Genomic DNA, 14,211 nt, shown 5'->3' with positions numbered 1-14,211 from the left:
CACATCTTATTGACCAGAACTAGGCCCCATTCCCACTCCTAAGCCAATCACTGGCAAGGATTGCCTCAGGCTTAGACCAATCACAATTCATCTGCAGAGGCTATGGAGGGTCTCAGATTCCTGTAAAGTGCTTGGCACCTGGATACCGGGACAGACCTGAACGTTTCAGGAGAGAGGAGACAGCGGATGGTGGTGAATGATTTATTGGCAAGGTAAGCAACAGCACCTGTCATGCACTTAAGGAGAATATTAGTCCAAGGTAACCATTCCTAATGACCTCCAGTCTAAAGTGAAGGGTGAATGAAAGCACGAAGCCAGAAGACAAAGTTCAGTGAGGGGTGTGGTCAGTTGTGGCTTTCATACTTGCTCTCCTGACAAATCATCCTGCAATACAGGGGAGCGTCTCCTGGCATTGCAAGAGGGTGTAAACGGCCGGATGATGTAGTGGGGGAGGGCGACCTGGGGACCAGGGTAGGCTTTGCCACTAACTTGCTGGGTGAGATCTGTTGCATCCGAGACTTCTGTGCACCTCACTGATTTCACTGTGAAATGTAGGGGTGGGGCCAGAGGGTCCCTGATATCTCTTCTTCGCACTTTGGAATTTGATAGATTTTCACTTTACTCGCTGCTATCAAGTAGTCTACTTTGTCTCTTTGCTCTCCAGTTGAAACCAATGGCATGCCCAAATTCTCTCTCTACCTTTAGGTGTTTCTTATCTGTCAACTCCTTCTCCTCAGACTGGATTATAAGAGTCTCAAGGGCAAGACACCTCTGAACGCTTTACAGTCTCTTGTGTTTATTGAGCTGTTGTTTACTGAGGAGCTACTCAGTGCTATGCACCCTGTGAAATGCTTGGCTCACACATGGTGGCCACTTGGTCTTTCTTTCTTTATTGGTTTCCTCCAGTAGTTTTTGGTGTCCTCAGATTTTCTTAAGAAAGGCATAGCAGCACTCCTAAGGTAGAGGTATTATATCTTTGGTTTATTATTATTATCATTATGAAGATGAAGCCAGGCTTAGTCCCACAGGATCACAATTTCCAGGAATAAGACACCATTCCCTGCTTTCCAACAGCACCCTGTCATTTCATAAAGACAGTTGTCATATACGGCAGCCGAGTGAGAGGAAGTAAGAGAGGCTAATTTCCACAATCCACCCTGGTCTTAGAGACAAATGACAATGGAATGATTAAGGAAATTTATAAAGGCAAGTGAGAGGGTTTTCACATGAAAATAAAGAAGCAGAAGCTAAGAGACTCAGAATTTTAAGGTTCCTGCGAAGAATTCTTTTGGGCACACTTTTTATTTTATTTTATTTTATTTTATTTTATTTTATTTTATTTTATTTTTAAGTCTCTAACATCGTTTTTCTTTCAAACTTGATCAGTAGTAACTTTAGCTTTTATGTGTGTGACCAAACTTTCTGTACTCTTCCAAGGTTGACAAGCAGGTGGCTCTGGTATTTTGGAGGAAAAAAAATCCATGCAGTTGTTTCCTTTTTCACTTGGCAGGATTTTTATCTAGTTTTAGGAGTCTCTGGCATATTGAACTTTCTGAAGACAGGGGTGATTATTTTGTAATTAAAAGTATGCAAATGCCTGACAATCCATTTCAGCACGGATCAGCAGCAATAACAAAGAGCACCAGATCACTTTACTACCTGTGGCAAATGTAGTACCAGCTCTAAGTGTGATGAGGTTTGGAACTTTTCTGTAAAAATAAAAAGTATTATGGCAGACACTTTGTTGCGCAACCAATAGCCTACCCCCTACCCCCTACCTAGCCTCCCTACCCCCACATCTCTCTCTCTCTCTTTCTTGCTTTCTTTGAGAGAGATAGTCAGAGGGAGGGGGAGGAGCAGAGGGAGAGGGAGAGTGAGAATCTTAAGCAGATTCCTTACCCATTGTGGAGCCTGAGGCAGGCCTTAATCTCACAACCCTGAGCCCATATCAAAAGTTGGACGCTTAACAGACTGGGCCACCTAGGCGTCCCCACCCCCACTTTTTCTACTTATCAATTCCTAATTTTTTGAAAGGCAGAGATCCATTGATTCTAGAAAAGGGATTTCCCAAAGCCTGGGGATTTCATCATTATTGGTTTAGGGCTGAGCATATGATCTCATTTTAGCGGATGAGACATAAGGGGAAATGAAGTTCACTGGGCGCTTCTCTTTCCAATCAAGCCATCTTGCCAAATCAATGATCTTTTTTCAGTCATCATCTTAGTCTATCAGCAGCATTTAAAGATTTGATGAGTTTTCTCTTTTAGAACATTTTCTTCACTTGGTGTCTGGTTTTCCTACTACTTTATTGCCTTCTTCTTTATAGATCCTAGACTGGCTCTTCCTCTTCCTCATGATCTCTATAGTTGGGGCTCAATCATGGGTTTTCTATTGAAACTTACTCGATATGGTTTTATTCATGGTCTTAATACTTCCACATATTAAGAACTTACGCATTAATTTCTGCAGCTCAGACCTCTTCCATGAGCTTAAGACTTACATATCTAATTATATCTAACTGACTTCTCAACTTTACCACATGAATGTTAAATGGGGGTCTCAACTTCACTATGTTTTGGTCCAAAAGAGAATTTTGATTTATACTCTATAATCCTGCTTCTTTTCTAGTTTTCTCCACTTTAGGAAAGGACAACTACCATTTTAGATCATGCCAAAAAAAATTAGAGATCATCCTTGATTGGGTTTTCTCTCTCAGCCCATGACACAATCTTTCAGTTGGTGTGTATGTTCTTCTCACTACCTCCAAAGTATATCTGGAACCTTCCACTTCAAACCACTCATATGGCTCACCACTTTACATCTTTTACTGCAATAATTTCTTTGTTATTCTTTCACTTCCACTTTTGCCTCTTGTGTCGGTTAGAGTTGATTCCAATTCTATGTTTAAAAAATTAACACTGTTCTAAAGAAGATGAGTTCAGTTCTCTCTCACATCAGTTTGGAAGTAATTATTCCAGCAGCATTATTTTGACAGCTTATAGTGTCACTGGGGACCCACCTTTTACCAGAGACTCTATCTTCCTACTCCATAATCTCAGTATGAGACTTCAACCCAGTACACCATTTTCATTCCTCAGAGTCATTTCAGCGTGAAACTTTAACCATTTGGTCCACAGCGAAGGTTCAAGGAGGGAGGAAATCTGAAGGGTAAAAAAAATGGGTCCTTCCCCCCGGAATTGGCTCTCTTTAAGTACTTTCCTGGGGAGTCCTACTTACACTTCCCCTTACCTGTTATGTATTGGCCATAACTCAGTCCAAACAAGCTTCATGGAACTGCAAAGGAAGTTTGGGAAATGCAGTCTTTTATTCCAAGTGGCAATGCACACAGCTTAAATTGGGATTCTATTTCTAAGAGGAAGGAAGGAATGGATACTGGGGTAAGCTTGTAGCAATTTTTGCCACACATCCCTTATATCAATTCTTCCTGAAGGGCCAGTTAATTAAAAAAAATCTGATTAGGACATCATAGCTTAACACTCTCCAATAGCTTCCCATTGTGTTCACATTAAAATCTAATGGCTCTGTCTCTCTATCTAGCATCATGTTTCCATATTCTGTCCCAATTACTCCATTCAGCAATACCAGCTTACATCACACATGCCAAGCTTATTCCCACTACATAGCCTTTGGATTTGCTGTTTCTGCTGCCTGAAATGTGTGTGTGTGTGTGTGTGTGTGTTTTCAAATCTTGGTATGACTCAGCACCATACCTCATTCAGGTATAGTCTTGTCCTGTTTCCTGATGTCATTCTCTCAAGTGATGGCTGCAGAACTATCATCAGATTTCTACAGAGCCTAGAAAATCTTGGTTTTGGTGTATCCAGCAAAATCACATCAAAAAGATCCCACAATAAATACAATTGGAGTGTGCCCACATGAGAATTGAATTATATTGCAAGTGCCAAGTTAATCAGTTACCTCTGTAGACATTTACTTGGACATTTATTAAGTTTAATTTTTGCAGTTTAGCTTTTGTACTTTGGAGCCTCTAAACTTTCTAGTCCAGGTTTCTAACATTTTGTTGTTGTTGTTAAAGATTTTATTTATTGATTTGACAGAGAGAGGAATAACGAGAGCAGGAACACAAGTAGGGATAGAGGGAGAGGGAGAAGCAGACCTCGCACGGAGCAGGGAGGCCAATGCCCGGCTTGATCCTAGGACCCTGGGATCATGACTTGAGCTAAAGGCAGATGCTTAACAACTGAGCCAGGTGCCCCTGTAACATTGTCTTTCTTATATAAGCTTATATTGAGCACTGTGATATAGAACTTGCTGGGTAAAACTTCCTTGGACCGCTATGAATTTTATCCCAGCCAACATACTGAAATGGTTCTGACCACAGAAACTTCCTCATTTTTAAGAGATCTTAATGAAAAGCTTATTCATAAAAATTACACAACTGATGTTACAACTACTATGACAGTCCAGTCATCTAATCATGGTTTAGAATAGGGGTTTTCAAGCTCTGCAGCATTGACATTTTGGGAAGAATAATTCTTTGGTCTAGGGGACTTTCCTGTGCCTTGTATGATGTTTAGTAGCATCCCTGGCTTCCACCCACTTAAAACCAGTGGGAATTTTCTGTCCCCACCGCCCCCACTCTCCAACATTCTCTTGAAGACATTGCCAAATGTTCACTGGGGAACAAAATAATCAACGGTGGAGGAAGTATCATGGGTTTAGAAACTAAAGTTGCACAAATCTATTAAACAAAACCCATATACTGATTTGTTAGTAGATAGGAGTGAACAGTGGAAGGTTTCTTCAACATGTAAAACTTTGCAGATTTCCAAGTTTTGAACCACAGCTTTGACACTTATCTTGAATGATCACTTAACTATTACAATTTGAGTTTCTTCAATTTTATTGTATTTTTATTATTGTTAAAGATTTTGTTTATTTATTTGATGGAAAGAGAGAGAGTGCACACAAGCAGGGGGAGGGGCAGAGGCAGAGGGAGAAGCATGCTCCCCGCTGAGCAGGAACCCCCCATGTGGAGCTTGATTCCAGGGTCCTGGTTCATGACCTGAGCCCAAGGCAGACACTTAATGGACGGAGCCACTCAGGTGCCTGAGTTTCCTCAATTTTAAAATGGAGGCATGAGACCTATTTTATCAGGCTGTTAATAAGATTAAATGATTTGCTGGATGTGAAGAGCCTAGCCTGGTGCCCAGCACACACGGAAGTGTTCAGTATTTGTTATTTCTCCTGAGTTAAAATGGAAAGAGCCAAGTGAAAGACAATATTGAGGCTATCTCTGGCATAAGCTCTGCATGTGGGAAGGGGAATCCTATGTGGGTGGAACATGATGTGTGTGTGTGTGTGGGGGGGTGTGCCCTGCCCAACTCCTCAGGAGCAGAAGGGAACTTACAGCTGTCATGACATATGAAAACCCCAAAAGACTTGTCAAAGGCACATGGACTGATTAACAGAAATTTTGAAATAGAAACTATGGTTCTATCTGCCACGGGTACTCAAAATATACCTACAATCTGATCCCTTCTCACCTTTCATCTGCTGGCACAGTGCTTGGAGTGCCAGCCTCCCCCTCTTGATTACTACAAAAACCTCCTGTCTGGTGGACTCACCACTTGGGCCTGCCTGCTCTGTAATTTGTTCTCAACACCAAAGCCAGAGGTAGCTTTCTAAAATGTCAATCAGATTCCATCTCTTTTCTGCCAGAACCTTCACACAGCATCCCTTCTCAATCCAGGGAAAAGGCCAAGTCCCCCACCTGCCTCCATCAGAACTCAGATCTCATCTCCTACAGCCAGGCCGCCCAGCCACCTTCTAACTTCTCAACTGTATACAGCATGTCTCCTCAGGACATTTGCACTGCAGATGCCTGTACTTGGAACTGTCTTTCTCTCAGATGCCTGGCTCCTTTACTTCCTCTAGGTCTCGACACAAACGTGATCACTGAGACTTTCCCCGTTTCACTAACAAAAAAGTGCAATCCATCCCCAGACCCATTCCAGCCAGGTCCCACTGCTCCCTATCCTTCCTACCCTGCTTCCTTTTTTTAAGAGCAGGTACCACCATTTAACATACAGTAATTTATAAACACCCTGAGCATAGCGAGTCTACTCCAGCTTTCTGCTCCAGGCTCTGCTAGATGTGGAGATGGGAGATTGGACAAGAAGGAGCAAATGTCATGGTAGAGGGAAAGAAGTGGCAACAAAATATCTTCCATGGCTTTTTCCTCACAGCCTTGTCGCTAGTTTTCTATTGCTGCAAAACCAATGGTTATAAACGGCTTTAAACAATACCCGTTTTTTATCTCAGAGTATCTGTGGGCTGGAAGCTTGGGTCTAGCATAGCTGGGTTCTCTGTTCAGGGTCTCACCAGGCTGAAAATGAGGTGTCGGCCCCACCATCTCCTCTGAGGCTCAAGGTCCTCTTCTGAGTTCCCTGGTTGTTGGCAGGACACCTGTCTTCTCAGCTCTAGTCTCTAGTCTCAGGTCTAAGGTCTCCAGCTTCTCGCTAGCTCTTCATCAGGGACTGCTCTCAGCATCTAGTGGCTACTCTCCCATTCTTCCCATGTTCCCTCCACGATGTCTCTCACATACAGCATTTTGCTCCTTTCAGGCCAATGGGAGATCAACTTCTGCAGCTTTGAATCTGTCTGACTTTTTCCATCTCTGACTTTTAGACCTTCTCATAAAAGGACTCAACTGATTAAGTCAGGCCCACCCATGCTCAAAGAGAAGGGATTATACAGGGTGTGTACACCAGGAGGTGGAAATCTTAGGGATCATCTTGCAATTGCAACTACCACAGCATTCCTGTGAGGATTCCACTTGGAGAAGTCTATTAGTTGGCTCAAGATTATCACGTGCATTCAAAGGAGGTAAATCTGGGAAAGTTGACCCCAGTGGCTAAAATCCATACATGGTAGCTTTTATCCCATAGGACATTCCTGGGGCTTGCTGGAAAGTGATGTATTTGGGATTGTCCACATGGGGGGCTTATTAATGTTTCTAGAATGATTGATCATAGTGTTAGGTAGACACTTGCGTTTTTTTGGATAAAGGACACATTTATTCGTGCTTTGGGGTGTTTGTTTCTTTAAATGGCACAACCTTTAGAAGGTGCCTTCTGATTGGAAGAAACACAACAAATCTGTTCCTCCAGTTAGAAAGGATGCACTCTCCAGTCATGGCGATACCAGCCAATGTCATCTGCCAGCCCACATCTATCAGGAAAAGGGATCATCTCCATCAGCCATTTGGCAAAATGGAAACAAAGTAATTATAAGACAACAGTGTCACAGGATCCATGACACCTGCTTTAAAAATAAATCTCCTGGCTTTGTCTTCCCCTTTATTTTCAATAAATGCTCCAGTATTATTGCCACTGCATTAATCTAGCAGCAGGAAACCATTATCCTATGACAACAGTCTCTTCCATTAACATTATCTTTTAATTTTAAGATTGTTTAGATGACTGCTAGAAGCTACTAAATTAAGATAAAATGAAGAAAGAATTATTTTCTTTAAGCGAAGTATTCAGTCAAATTACCCGTCCCCAATCTTGATAGCACTGGCAAGAGAGACACCATTATTTTTGTATCAGATTACTAAATACAATTTGGGTATAAGTTAAAATTTCTAGAACTCTACACGTGCTTTAAATGTCATCTAGGAAATAACCATTAAACTTTGAATTATTATGTATATTGTTTGCTGTATTGTACAGTGTATATTGAGGACCTGAAAATCCTGGTTATTTTTCCAGGAAACAACTGTTGTAGTAAATAAAACAATAATGAAATCACAATGATGAAAACTCAGTAAAGAAATAAAGGAACCATTTGTCTAGTCGAGTTTATTCTGAGAAATAATTGAATTTGGAGAATGCAACAAAAATGAGAGAGGAAGAAAAAAACCTAAATTAAAAGAAAGCTGTGATTGTTAGTGATTATTACTTAATGTTCTGACAAATGGACGTTAAAGCAACCCCTGTATTCTATTAAATGGTGTCTGTAAGTATTATAACAAATATATAACAAATATTTTTTTTCAAAGAACAAGTAACTTGCCTACTCTGTTAATTTTTAAAATTCTCCTTTATTCATTCTATCAGCTGTATGCTCACACTTAAAGACAGTCTTTAAAATCTCACAGTCTCCGTTTTATTCCATCCTCCTCTGTGCCTTTCTTTCCAAAAGGCAAAGGCTGGGTACAACTACAAATGAGGAAAAGATCCAAATAATTATTAGAATAGTAATATTATGCATTCACCAGTCTAAATCTGTGATTCCCCACTCCCATGGGTAAACCACACGTAAGAAAATTAATAGAAACTGAGTTACTGTCTTAATAGAAATTGTACTGGAAAAAAAGGGAAACGCTTAAATTGTGAATTCCCTGTATTGTTAATGTAGTTCAAGTAGGCCATCAATATGTGTCCTATTTACTGATAGGTGCAAAATAGGTGGTGGGAGATCAATCAAAACCCCCTTCCATAAATTACCACGACTTCTAGAAATTATCAAAACTTCACTGGAGTGTCATACGAAGTCTTCCCGGCAATGAGTTATAGTCAATAATTCATTCCCTGACTGAGCTGATAACAGGCAGATATTCTAATAATGTGCCAGGATTTACTACTGGACACAGCAGTAAGTAGGAATTTCAATGCAGTGTTAAATGTTATCTCAGTGGAGAAAGGCAATAAAAACAGGACAGAGAGAGGCATCTGGGTACAATGCTTGGATGTTTTAACCCTCTAATTAGAACAAACTTGTAGAAAGGTAGTGTTGTTTAAGTTTTCATTCTTTCTTTGAAGCAAATTGTTTCCAGAATATTGTTCTGTAATGACTTCTCTTGCCCTTATTGTCAGAGAGTACAACAGATGGCTCTGAAAAAATGCTGGAAACAAAGTCAATTTTATTTTTGAGTTGTTTTCCCAAATTTTAAAATGACTTCGTTTGAATAGTTCCCTTTTAAAGGAAACTTTCCTCTAAAAATTAGCATCTTAGACTAAAGGTCTTCAATATATTTTCAGTGATTTCTTATCAGACAGAGAAATCGACAAATTTGCTTTCTCTGTCAGAATGTTTTGAATCCAGAAAAGAAGTGGTGATTCATCAAAAACAATTTTATTATGAAATTTGATTTATGTTGAGAAATATAAATGATGACGTTATAATGTGTACCTCTGCGTGGAGGGAACACATTTTAGTCAATTGAGTTATCCAATTTTATTATTTAAAAAAAATCCATATTGGTTGTTCTTTTTATGCTAAAAAATTTATGGCACTGTGTAGAGTAGAAATATGTGTTTTTCAAGTCTATGGACAGCTATGGATTGAACTCGCCTAATTCCACCAGGGTCATTCATTACAATTAGATGAATAAACGTTATCATGTTTTCATCAACATTTTGTGAGCAGAGACCAGTATTATACTTTAAAATATTATATTTTATAACAAGTCTACATAGAGAAAAAAGCTTAATGATATCAATACTATAATTAAAAGTGACACTAACCAAAGAAGCTGTGGTTTGGGGCACTTGAAACTTCTGAGTTATTAGCCTTTCTTTTACCAAGAACAATTAGTGGGAACATAAGGGGGAATGAATTATGTTTTAATGCCTTAGTTTCTCTATCAATAAATGCTCATTTCCATCGTCTCGGAGAGGAACAGTAATTAATGTTGAATGAAAATGCTATTTTCTACTGGATTTATAATTTTAATACATATTCTTACTAATAACCACCTCCACACATATACAAATGGCCCAGTCATCTACATACTCTCTTTTGTAACTATTACGAAATTAAATTTACCCATGGTAAGATTTAATTTGACTTTAATAAGCGTAGCCTGTCAACCCTCTAGACCATTCACAAGACCCTAAAGAACATATAATATACTCGCATATACAGTCTGATATTTTATCAGCAATGCTATATGCAGAATATCACTTGGGCTTGAATATTGTTGACAGAATTTGGTCCTAGGAGTGGGTAGTCTGAGTGAGCCAAATGTTTTTTTCTGTGATATCATCACTATCATCACTATGGATATCATCACTATGGAATCATCATTTCCCTTATTCATATGTCAAGATTCGTTGTAGTTCTGGGGCAGGCTTGGGGGATTTTTAAGGTCCCATTCCTACCCTAATAAACATATATGAAGAAAGTGGGTAATTTCTTGCCACTCTAATAAATGTGGCCTTGCTGTATCAGGCAAAATTATGTATCACAGATGTTATTTTCTTCTTTCCCATCATCTTCTTTCACCTTTCCCATCATCTCCAGGAGTTTCAAATGTCCTAATCAAGTAGAATAATTAAAAGCAAAAATCTACATCTTAAATTATATTTCTAATCACAGCAGTATCAATGCCGTTTCATTTTCCCTGTGATCTTTTAATTATTTTATTGTGATCAAATCAACTTCTTCACTATGCTTTGACATTACCTTCCCAAAAAAGAGGTTAGGATAGAACTTTCAAAGTACTGATTACCATAATTTGGTGGGACATTTACCAAATGTAGACACTTGGATTGCTTTTTAAAGAAAGAAACGAAGGAAGGAAGAAAGAAAGAAAGAATGAATGAAAGACATGTTCTAAGACAGCAACTGCCTATTCATTTATCACATGAAACTTCTAGTGAGATATTTACAAGAAATTTTGAGAACTATGAATAAAAAGCAGTCAGTACATTTGAAGTATTATTATCAGTATTTAAAGCCAAGTTATGGTTCTTTGAGATGCAATCTTTCAGGTAAGTTGAATTCTCCATAAACCTTTGTGCTTAAGGCGACGGTGGTCACTCTGCCTCTACTTACCATGCAGTGCCTCCAAGTCAACATCACCACATAAAACACTGGCAGGGACCTAACTGCCATTCCTCCCCACTTGGATTTTCCTGTTACATCTGTCAGTAACTACCGTTCCCTCTTCTTCTTTCCACACCTTTTACACTTTGGAATTGTCCTAGACTCAAGCTTTTCAGATTCACCTTGGCCAAACCTTTTGATTTCTGGGGATCTCTGTGAGAGGGGCAATAAAGATAGGCAGATTAAAAAAAAAAATTCTTCCTAAAAAAGGCTGCCTTCAAACACAGTATTGCATTGACTTTAAAAGGTTAAAATATTTTTTCTTGAGAAACATCGGAGGTGGGGGGCACTTTGTTAGGGAGGTTATCAAATAATCTGACTCTTCTCTAGGCATGGAAGGCTGAACGTGGGTCTGTGTGGAACTTCTGGCTGTCCACGGGAGATTCTTAGAGGATTGTCACTTGGGTAGTGGAAAGATGATTATGATTGCAGGACTTAAATGAGAAGAAGGGAAGGTAGGGACACATCATTTTGGGGTGAGTCTGGGGAATGAGGGCTTGATCTAGGATCAGTATGGTTCCTGTATTTAATTAAGATTCAAGAAAGTAACAATTTGAATTTCTCTTTCTTTTCCAAAACACTGTATTCTTATTTTTCGCTGTGGGTGAGTAGGCTAAATGAGGAATGCATGATGTCAGCAGAGTTTTCTTGAACTACTGGGCATAATATACCATTATTACTTTGCTCTTAGGCAATTTTACTGTATACCAGGATTATGACTTTGAGCACTGGTTTATATTTGTTTAAGGAATGCCTGAACACACATTTCCTTATCCATAATGAACTTGTGTGTGTTCATAGTTTCTGTGATTTTAGCGTCAGTGGAAATAAAGGATTGACACTGCTACCTCATTTAAGCAGGCACTTTCAGACCATAGGTCTTGGGACTCCAAGGAGAGAGAACTGCCAAATGCAAGGAATGCAGAAATAAAGACTACCCAGAGGTGGCGCTGTGGTTAAAGTACACCTGAATTTTGATTACAGTGAATATATTTATTTCCTGCCCCTCAGAAGAGAGACTGTTAGCCATTATCGCTTTTGTATTTCTATAACCACAACATCAGCAAATAAAGCTCTCTGGTAACATACTCCCATCCACTCCAATCTACCAGGACATGTGTGAAGACCTCACTCCACACACAATTAGAGCCAAAACACTAAAACTACTCCATAGGCCTCTTCTTGCCACGAGCTCTATATTCAAAGTTTTATCCATGCTTTTCTCCTTTCTTCCTTCCACAAAACTACATGGATGCTTCGGACAAACACTCAGTGATATCCGATGTCTGACTAAAATTCTAACATTTCATTTTAAAATAAAGATCTCTTTTTAGTGTGCATACTTCAGGAAATACCTAATGTACCACAATTCATTACAGACCTATATATTATGTGTTCTAGTTAAGAAAATCATTTTAGAAAAAAGGACAAATAAAGACCCTTTGGCTCAATTCCTTCGTTTGTAGATGAGAAAATCAAGGGCCACAGCAGGAAATTGACTTGTACATGACAAATCATAACTTAATTGTAGCCCACTAAGATCTTGTGTCATCTCCTTTTGATTATTATAAATTATTAACAAATTGAAACTGAACCAGGGAATTAAAATGTGTGCATTATTTGTTTATGGGGTTCCTTTCCTCATTTGGTTTAATTGAGTTTTCTTTACTAACCTTCAAGGAACATTACATCTTTTTAAGATGGCCTTCTTTAATCACACCCATCTGCAGCTGTTTTCTGTACAGGGCATTTTAATTACTATTATACTTTAAATTATTTTTTTTTTAAAATGTTTCTCATACGTGCACAAAGTGACTTGATCATAAAAACGCAATTTTAAATACCAATCAATAAAAGTAAGTCGTTTAATTTTGAGGTGCTAGAAATAGAAAGAAATGACTATTCTAATTGGTATTTAAAATGTCCTTTGCTTGATGTTACCGACAATCATTACTGTTTCTTTTGCGGCCTTAATTTTGATGGTTTGAAAGACAGAAATCCCCCAAACAGACACTAAAACTATAGATGTTTAACAACTGCGTTGTCTAGCCGGATTCTTCTGCAGGTCCCTTTCCTCAATCCAGCAGTACTGTATGTAATACAATATGAAAACTTGTCCCACAAGGCTGGTTTTACTTAATGATACTTAGCAGAAGGGCTTTGCACTTTCATGATAATTTCCACCAGAAAAATCTCTCTGGAACTTACTAATAATAATCAGACCTAATATTAGCCTCAGATCAGAGATTTATTAAACCTATTTGGCAGAGTAGATAAAGTTGAATGACGAGGTAGTCAAGCATCTAGGCTGAGCTTGGGCCCTGGAAAGAGACTCAGGCTAGCACCCTAAAAGCATTCCTCAAGAGTTAAATTTATACTAGACGTGACCTTTCTTACTCCCCAGAGGCTGCGAGATTGAGAACGTTGCAATTACTTCTCTTGCTTTCCGGGCTATGGGAAATCAGGCCTCATCTTCCACAGTGGGGTGGATAGAGAGAGGGCAACACTTCCTTCCTGAAGTTTCCCTCAACTTCCAAAGTAAAGGCTGTGATCCTTCTATCACCAACAATTGACAAATATCCATGAAATGCCTACGAGGCTCTTGGTTTGTATTCGGGCTCATGGGGAGAGGAGGGCTCAGTGGACAGTATTTAAGAACTACTGTTCTGTCTTTCCCTTGTTAACTGAACTTCCACTAAGGGTCATTAATCTCGAACACCGTGAATTAAAAAAACAAAAACAGAACCGCTTCTGCGTGCGTGTGAAATCCACCCTAAGATTTCGGGAAGACTTTTCTTCCCAAGCAGGAAGAGACCCATTTCTGAGAAAGACGTGAAGTTAAGTTTCCTCCGGGGCTCCCATCGGCGCGAGGGGAGGGCAAGCCCCTAGGGGCGGGCGGGGGCGGGTCCCCAGCGTCACCCGCGAGCTGGGGGGGGCAGCGGCGGCACCCCGCGCCTCGGCTCGCGAGCCCGGGCCGCGCCGGGGTCCCCGACGCCCAGGTCCCTGCTCCCCACCTGATTCCGGCCCTTCCCTTCCCCTTCCCCGGCCCGCTCCGCCGCCTCCCTGTCTCCCCCGCCCCCAGAGTCTCGTTTCAGTCATCCCTTTGTCCTTCCCCGGATTGGCAGGTTTTATTATTCCGCCTGAACAATCCGGCCGCCCAGTGGCTGAGGGTCGCTGACGTCGGCGGCAGAGCCGGGGAGTAGTTGGGATTTTGCTCTGTCAGTAACACATGTGTAAGCGCCGCGGAGGGAGCGAGCGAGCCGGCTAGAGGCCAGCGCCGCCGCCGCCGCCTCCTCCTCCGAGCCGGGCAGCGGCAGCCGCAGCAACAGCCCC

Source organism: Martes martes (genome assembly GCF_963455335.1).
Source record: "Martes martes genome assembly, chromosome: 4".
In the NCBI taxonomy this organism is placed as follows: domain Eukaryota; kingdom Metazoa; phylum Chordata; class Mammalia; order Carnivora; family Mustelidae; genus Martes; species Martes martes.
This window is presented reverse-complemented; position numbering follows the sequence as displayed.